The sequence below is a fragment of the Physcomitrium patens genome, chromosome 10 (genome assembly GCF_059467195.1).
Source record: "Physcomitrium patens ecotype Gransden chromosome 10, ASM5946719v1, whole genome shotgun sequence".
Classification (NCBI taxonomy): domain Eukaryota; kingdom Viridiplantae; phylum Streptophyta; class Bryopsida; order Funariales; family Funariaceae; genus Physcomitrium; species Physcomitrium patens.
In genome coordinates this window covers 14,492,363-14,498,946 of record NC_143419.1, presented here as the reverse complement: position 1 = coordinate 14,498,946, position 6,584 = coordinate 14,492,363, and the positions used below count along the sequence as shown (strand labels likewise).

Genomic DNA, 6,584 nt, shown 5'->3' with positions numbered 1-6,584 from the left:
TTGTATTTTTCTTTTTTTTCTTTTTTCACTAGTTTTAAGTAGCTTTCAATGTTAAAAAGAAAGTTATATATATATATATATATATATATATTCTTTTTTTCTTTTTCTATAGAAATATGTAATTCAAGATTCAATTTTTTTTTTGTTTATTTTCAGTTTTATATAAATTTTTAATTATATATTTTTTAGTTACATATTGATAAGCTAATAGTAATGAATTATTTTTTTCAAAAAAATAGTTAGATTTTAAATCATTTTGTGATGTCACTTACTAATAATAATATTGTTTATGCTTTTACATTAGATGACAACTTATAGCTTATTATACAAAATCAACAATAAAAGAGCAACAAAATATTCAAGTTCCAAAAACAAAGACATTTTCTTTTGAAAAAAACTTGTAAGGAAACAACAAGATATTAAGATGTGTTCTTAATTTCTAAAAAAGAAAGTGCGTCAGAAATACAAAATAATACTAAAATAAAAAGATATAATTTCTTTTGCCGAATGAAAACACATAAAAATACTGTAGATTGGGCAATTGTACATTTGTTTTTCAACACTGGTATTTATTATATAAAGTCCTCCACATCTAAATAAATCAGCAGTTTGTCTGAACATATATTTTTAATGAGATATACAAATTACATGTAATTTTACACAAGCAGTTTTTAGAGTCAACGAAAAAGAAAGAGTCAAATCTTAAAATAAGAAACAATTTCAACAACAGAAAACATTAAGTAATAGTTGTAGTTATAGCTATAATATAGATTAATGCACACCAAAACCATTGTCAAATTTCTCTAACAAGCCTCAAAATGATACAAAAAATTTGAGCCATTATATTTCCTAACTTTGAGCGCACTCACTCATTCAAGCGAAGTTCTAGAATCACAGAGGACTTCGTAACAAAAATTGAATGAAAACTGCATTTCAAATCACGATCTAGCACAAGACATTTTAGATTTGGTGACTTTAATTGGAAGATTTCATGTCCATTAGGAGGTTTCCATACAATGTTAAAAGTGGGTAGAAAGTACCAACAACAACAATAACAGAGACTAAAATTCTAAAACAAGCAGTTTTTCGTTTGGATGACAACAACTACATTTATGAACATCATGATTGTTGTTGTTGTAGTTAAACTACCACCGTATTATTGTAAGATTATCATGATTAAGAGAATGGGTGAGAGGTTGTGTGAATCATTTATATGATAGCTCAACGCTAAACTTTCGGTCCTCTTAACACAGTCAGTTACAAACTCTGGCGGCGCCGCCACCGTCACCGCCCTTCAGCGACGCCGAGGATCTGATCAGACGCGCATGATCTGAGACTCGGTGATCTTCACGTCCATGAAATTTAATGCTTTATCACCGATGCAAGATTTTTACATCACTTCAGCATCACTGCTTAGATTCCACAGTGTTCCTAACTAGTTGGCCGTAGAGAGTCCACGTTGTTTTTGTTGATTTTATGTTTTTGTATACTTCGTATGTCGTTGTTGTTGTTGTCATGACCATTTGCATGAAGGTCTGTGTTAGTTTCTCGGTGTGTGTGCTTATGACAATTGTGCGAGTTGGAGAGGATCCCTGGCATCAACGATGTCTTTGTTGAACAAGAGTCCACTGACGACAGTTTGTTTGATTGAAGTCGTCGAGTGAGTGGAACTGCCTGAGTTCGATGGCAGAAGTGGATTTACTGGGTGGTGTTGTGTTGAGTGTAGGTCTGGAGCACGATTTCTCTCACTTGGGTACGTCAATGGAGTGTAAAGGACCTGAGGGACTCTGTTTTATCTATTTAAGCAATGGAAATTTCAGCCCCGAATGAAGATTTGTGCATAACTAAAACAATCGTTTGATCCAAGTGAGATGTAATCGTGAGAAACTCCCAAACGCTGTGCTTCTACCTACTCCTCTGGTTGGTGTATTTCGGCAATTGTTTGCATGATCGTTGAACTCTTGCTGTAATAAGCGAATCTCATGCGCTCGGAGAAACCGTCATGTGCAATGAACTGAGTAGGGTACAAATTCAGCCGGCTACCCTCTAGTTATGTCCGTGGTGGTTTCTTCCTATTGCTATTGAGCCACGAATCGCGACCAGTTTACGTCGCCCTGTTGGAACGAACTTGAACACGACCAAACCTTGTAGATGTTGGAATGGGTCAAACCCTTGTAACAGTACCACTCATCCATGGATGTAGCTCATCCTTGTAGATGTTTACTTATTTAGTCTGCCGGTCATGTACATGATCTGGGCCTTCGTTTGGCTCTCTCTCTTGATCTGATGCGATCTCCAAAACCTACAGTAGACGTAGAGTTTACATGAATGTTCGAGTTTCTAATGAACATATTGGAGGTCTCCAAGTAGCCGACTGTCTTAATACGATAACCTCCGACTACCGTGTCAGCCAATCCGAGCCATTACACAGAAGTGAATGTAGACTATTGGTAAGATAGAGATGACAAGTGCTTCAGAATGAGCATGAACTCGTTTACTTCAACTTCAGGTTCTCGACGATTCATTTGGTGTTGATTGAAGATGGAGGTGAATGAGTTCAAGTCCTCGCATGGGTAGAACCACTCAATTTCGCACGTTTTCCTTCAGAGCTTACGATGCAGTTCTTCACACTTGATGACTCACAGTTCTGTACAGACAGAAAAAAGAGAACACGCTCACACACGAAATGATTTGTAGAAAGATAGTTCTTTACTATGCAGAACTAAGAGTGTAACAATCGAGATATTGTCGATGCTAATTAGAACAAGTTACCCTTATGGTTGTAGTTCTCAAGTTGGATTATGGAATAAAGTGATTTTAATCACTTTATCCTATGCGGCTCCTCTTTATCCGCCAAAAAGTTTGTATGTACAAGTGGCAATATACCTATGGTAATAAAATTATACTTTATGTCTTACGTCGTGAATAGAAAGGTGTATATGTGACTTGTCGCAACATCCTCTCTTACACATTATGATTCTCTTGTCCATTCTGTCGAATATGAAGTGTCAGAATGGTGGATTTGCGGGCGGTTGTCGGTGAGCGGACGATGTTGGCGATGTTTTATCAATTCCATCAACTCAATATGGTGAGCGCTGAGCCTCGTAATGATTGAGTTTTTCGCGCCCCCTGCCCTTCTTTCCTTTGTCTTCCCTTTAAATTGACGCATGTTTTGCTTCATTTGTGCACCTACAGTCTCTTTTCCTCAGTTTGGTTCGTGTTCTCCTTTCTTCAGCGCTGCTGCAACTCAATCTGCCGTTGGTTTGAGGAGCAATGTCGAAGCTTAGGGGATACAACTCTTGTCAACTTGGGAAGCATTTCTTAGGTGGAAGTACCTTATCCGATTGTGTTGATGAGTGATTCGGTGCCTGGTCTTTCAAATAAGGTTGTGTGTGCTCTCGTATGGCCAAAGCTCGCAGCATATGAATCTCCTTTCACCTTCTTTCGACTGAGGTTGATTTCTCAAGCATGGCGTCATCTGGTTGATTCTTCACTGGATTGGCAAGTCGTAGTATTTCTAAAACTTGATAAGGAAGGCTATTTGTATTATTGTAGACATGTTGTGAATGAAATGCCCCTTTCTATAGTTCCACACTATAGGATGGAGCTTAGAAGATATTGTATTATGCTAGATGAGGATATAAGTAATTTTGAGACCGGGAGTTCTCTTACTCCAAACAAGGTCTCTAGTGGGGAAAAGAAAATCCCAGGAAAAATAGGAGGAAGGAAAAAAGAAAACATGTTTCATAGTTGGAGTAGGTGATTTGGTGAGGTCCTCTTTCAGAGCTCGTCAATGTCATAAATTCCAATTTTATATCTCATCTGCTGAAATTGCACTTTTCTAAGTGGTTTCATGAACAAATCCTCCTGCTGCTCATTTGTATGTGTATAGTACACCTTAATTTAATTGTCTTCTATGCGTTTCCTTATGTAGTGGTGCTATAGCTTAATATGTTTTGTTAGCGCATGTAATACCGGACTCTTGACTAACTTAATGAAACTCTGATTATCACAAAAACATAGTTGTGGGTTCCCTCATTTGCTGTCCTAGCTCAATTAAAAGTATTCTAATCCATGTAAATTCTTTTGCTCCATCGGATAACGCTTCAGTGGTTAAAACGGCAATTGTAGGCTGGAGTATACTATTCAAGTGTATTAGTGTCTCCAATTTTGAAAATCATGCCAATTGTAGATTTTCTTTTGTCTAGGCCTCTACTTCAGTCAAAGTCTACAAATCATGTCAATGTTGCATTGGATTCAACTAATATGAATGTACTCTATTTAATTGTGGGTTTGATGTAGCAAAGCACTGGTGTGGCTGCTGCCAAATGTGGTTGTTGTGGTGCCCTCATAAACCAACTGAGGTGGCTGACAGCATATGAAGTATTCAGCCTTGTATATATAAGATATATTAAACTTCCAACAAGGCTTTGGTAGTTTGTAGTGTCAGTGGGTTTAGCATCCATGCTGCGGAAAAGTCGAATGCCTTCTTCCGTTGGGGTGGCTGCGGGAGCACAATCCAGCATTCCAAACTTTTCCGGCAAATTGTTTGCATAATTTCTTTAAACCTAAATCAATACTATTAACATAAAATCTTCTCCTTTACACAAATATGGATTATGATCGGCATTGCTCCTAGTAAGTAAGAGCAAAATCTATAAGAAATAGACAAATTTTAATATACCATGTTTTGTTGACTTGCTTTAATCCATAAATCTGTTTTTTGAATAAACAAACTTTCTCTTGGTCCTTAGAAGAGAGAAGTAGTCATTGGGATATTTCCATATACACCTCTTTATTAAGATCACCATTTAAAAATCTAGTTTGGTTGTTGAGGTGCTTGATAGACCAACTGATTTTTATAGTAATGGTAACTACAACTTTGAATGTCAGCCATTTCAGAGTTGGAGTGTCTTAGTACTCCACTTTTTTTTTTATTTTTTTACTCAAATCCTTGAATGACTAGTCTTGCCTTTAATTTATCAACCTTGCCAACTTGGTAGTCCATTCTTTCTTTTTGCTCAAACCCTTGATCAATTAGTTTTGCCCTTAATTTTTTAATCTTGTCATCAATAGTAAGTTCGGTTTTAAATACACATTTTGATGTGATTGGTGTCTTATCTTGCAATAGTATTACTATTTCTCTAATGTCATTCTTTTGTATTGATACAAGTTCATTGTCTATTGTTCTTATTCATTTGGAGTATTATCTTCCTTCTTCAGTTGATGTTGGAACTTTGAGATCTATGATGTAAATGTAGTCTTCATATTGGAATATTAAGAATCTAAGTTGTATTGATTATTAGATAATTAGTAATGATATTGCAACAATATTATTTTTTATGGCTAATATTGATGATGTTCTATCAGAACAAGGTTGGAATGTAGAGGTGTTGAGTGGCAATAAGATATCAACAATTACTTTAGATTCATCATAATTATATCTTAAATTAAAATTAATTAGAATTCTTTTTTTACTATCCAATAATATTTTTGCATATAATATTCTAAGTTTTGTTGGTACAATATGCTTTAATTCTAATATCTTTTCATTAAAGATGACATCTTATCATGGATATATATATCTATTGTATTTGTTATTTAAGCAATATGAATAGACAGAAGCAAGTTAATTTCATAATATCTTCTAAAGAAGCTTCCAAGAAGTTTTCAGATGCTATTTTGACTTTACATGTATTTATAGTTAATTAGTTAGAAACTTAGTCAACAAGTTAATCATGTGCCACATATGTTAGTAGCTTGTGGAATAAGCTAATTGTGTGGTGCTTATATAGAAAATTTTCCTTGCAAGTGAAGATATGTATCATGCAAAGTCAACATGTTTTTAGAGGTCTTATAGAATGTCGCCACATAGATCTTAGGTAGATAATATATATAGACGCAAGAGTGAAGCCTTCTTTACTCTTTTCAATTTTTATTTTTTATTTTTGGTTTAAATTCAAGAATCTTTAGTTTTTTTTATCATTTGGCAATAGCCATTTTAGTTTTCTTTTAATATACATACTTCGTTATCTTTATTTTTTCATTTTTCTTTTGATGTGAATTTCATAGGTTTATACATCTTTTTTTAATTCATATCCTTGACAAATTGACAAGAGTACAGTTATAATATTAGAAATTTATCTTTTCTTGACTAAGAGTAAATTATCTTTTTTTTCTTCATAAGACATAAGCGTATTAGAAGTTGTAGATTATCTTATTCTAAACTAATATTATTTTTAATATTTTTTTTGTTTTCAAGTCCTCTCTTTTGCTTGTTTTGAGTGATATTAGAATTTTTTTTTCTAAGTGTTATCATGGCAGAGCTTCTTAAAATAAAGAGTACAATAATACAAATACAAGAGCAATTGAGAATATTAATACTTTTCATGCATCAACTCAGTTTATAGCCACTAAGAACAACAAAAATTATAGGAAGTGAAGATACAGACATGATTGGAGCCACTTCAACATCTAAATCAAATCACATTCTTTCTTCTATAGTAGAACATCATTTAATTATGGTTTATCAATCAAATACAACTTGTAATTGAACTTCAATCTCAAAACTATCCAATGTGAGG

General features: G+C 34.2%; 1 long non-coding RNA gene across 3 annotated transcripts; it reads left to right on the top strand.

Annotated features, from left to right (window-relative positions):
• The first annotated feature begins 1,184 nt into the window (after positions 1 to 1,184).
• Positions 1,185 to 3,871, top strand: LOC149988300 (uncharacterized). 3 transcript variants are annotated; one of them, XR_016505216.1, is made up of 4 exons: positions 1,185 to 1,340; positions 1,727 to 1,753; positions 3,007 to 3,088; positions 3,236 to 3,871. It is a non-coding gene; the product is annotated as an uncharacterized LOC149988300 (long non-coding RNA). The 3 variants fall into 3 exon arrangements; XR_016505214.1 differs by lacking the exon at positions 1,185 to 1,340 and having other exon boundaries at positions 1,351 to 1,753; XR_016505215.1 differs by lacking the exon at positions 1,185 to 1,340 and having other exon boundaries at positions 1,351 to 1,879.
• Positions 3,872 to 6,584: the final 2,713 nt, after the last annotated feature.